Source organism: Myotis brandtii, unplaced genomic scaffold (genome assembly GCF_000412655.1).
Source record: "Myotis brandtii unplaced genomic scaffold, ASM41265v1 scaffold248, whole genome shotgun sequence".
Lineage (NCBI taxonomy): Eukaryota > Metazoa > Chordata > Mammalia > Chiroptera > Vespertilionidae > Myotis > Myotis brandtii.
In genome coordinates this window covers 1,868,583-1,870,353 of record NW_005359397.1, presented here as the reverse complement: position 1 = coordinate 1,870,353, position 1,771 = coordinate 1,868,583, and the positions used below count along the sequence as shown (strand labels likewise).

Genomic DNA, 1,771 nt, shown 5'->3' with positions numbered 1-1,771 from the left:
TGGCCGGGCGCAGACAGAGCCTGGGCCCTGGAGGACTCAGGTCCCTCGGAGGAGAGTCCTGAGCGACGCCCGGGACCAAACCTCTAGGGCCTGTGGGGCAACTGCAGGCGGTCACCCGACCCTCGCGACAAAGCACTCTTCCCGGGACACCTCCTCCTCCTCCCCCCACTCCCCGGTGGGATGCCGACCGCGCTGCAATAGCGCTCGGAGAGCCCCCTTTTCTTAGGAGAAGCAGGTGGCCCTGGGAACCACGGAGGAGCAGTGGCTGTGGGGAGGGGCGGGGGCGCGCAGGGGCGGCGCGCGCACAAAGCCGGTGCCCTGCAGCCGCAGCCGAAATGAGTGTCCCCTGGGAAGAATGGCTTCTCAGTCCACCCGAAGGAGTTTTCTTTTTAACCCTTTGCAGGAGGACAGGCGTCTTGCAAAGTGTGTGTTGCCAAGAGCTGAGCAGTGAAAGCTAACCATTTAGTTAGCCAGGAGAACCCTTACTCCCCCTTAAACAGCATGACTGCAGCTTGAAGAATTACTTCCCCGGTACTTTTTTTTCTTTTTTTCTTAGAATCCATATCAAAGCTTGGAGATGATTTATTCTTTGAGGATCAACATTGATAAATATTTGGAAGAGATATACCCGTGATACAAAAAAATAAAAAAAGAGCAAAATTGATTTAAAAAAATTCTTTAGATTTCTGTATGATGTTCACCTGCCTTGGAAGCAGAGGGGGCGGTTGTGCGTGGAAACCGGTGACCCGCAGCAGTGACGTTATTCTCCCTCTATTGGTAGCCTAGCAGTGCTTCCCTCTACGACTTCATCCAACCGGTCTTCAGGAGTGAGGAATGGGGCAGTTCTAGCTCATTCTCCCTGTGTGGTTGCAGGATGGGTCCAGTCACCATTCCTGGGAACCTCTCTGGCAATAAAAGCAGGTTGGATGGGGAGATGGACGACAGAATGACGTATTGTGGATTCAGCTTATCAGAGTCACTCTTGTAAATTAGTTGGTTCTTCTCAGTCAGTGGATTCAGCTAAAAGTTTTCGAAGGGCTTCTTCAGCATTATGATATGCCATTCATTATGGTCTCTGATTACAGTGATCTTTTGTGGAAACCGCAGGAGACATAATTGTGGCCCAATGACCTTGAAGTGGTTTCCTTGGATTTCAAACCCTATATACATGGTTGACCTTTCAAGTGGGAAGCCGAAATACCTTCTTATGATTGCATGGAATAGCCCCGTAGTCTTGACTCAGAGTTCCTGCTGTGGTAGGAGGAGTCCAGCGTTGCTCTCCCCTGGCCCCCACCCCACAGAAGCCACAGCACAGCCATTGACTGGCTCTCAGAACTTTCTGAGGTGACCCTTGTGGAGTAAAGAAAACCAGAAGATATCCCACAGAGACCCTTGACCCCCTGTCTTGGGGGCCAGCCAGCTTTCCTCTTAGAGTCTTTTGCCCCCAAGACGGCTGCAGTGTATTCTGATGTTTGGCATTTGTATTTTGCATCTCAAGCTGACTGAGTGGCTGATGCTGTTAGCCAGAGTTCTGTAAAGCAGAATTCAGGGCATTTATATGCCTAGGTGCACTTTCATCTTTTAAAATGTTGGTTAATTTCCAACAGGGAGTCTTAAAATGGGATGATCCACCTGTGATAAAAAGAGCTAACACATTTTGCGCACTGGCATGTAGGTGCGGGCTCTGCCAGGGATGTCAGTGCATGATCTCATTTCATACCACACAACCCGGTGAATGTGGAGACTTTTATATCCCCATTTTACAGATGAG

At 50.1% G+C, this 1,771-nt stretch overlaps 1 long non-coding RNA gene across 1 annotated transcript in view; it reads left to right on the top strand.

Annotated features, from left to right (window-relative positions):
• Positions 1–674, top strand: part of LOC106726294 — a 9,955-nt gene extending 9,281 nt beyond the window's left edge. The window contains exon 3 of the long non-coding RNA XR_001362343.1: positions 404–674. This is a non-coding gene — a long non-coding RNA (uncharacterized LOC106726294). The remainder of the gene's footprint in view (positions 1–403) is intronic.
• Positions 675–1,771: the final 1,097 nt, after the last annotated feature.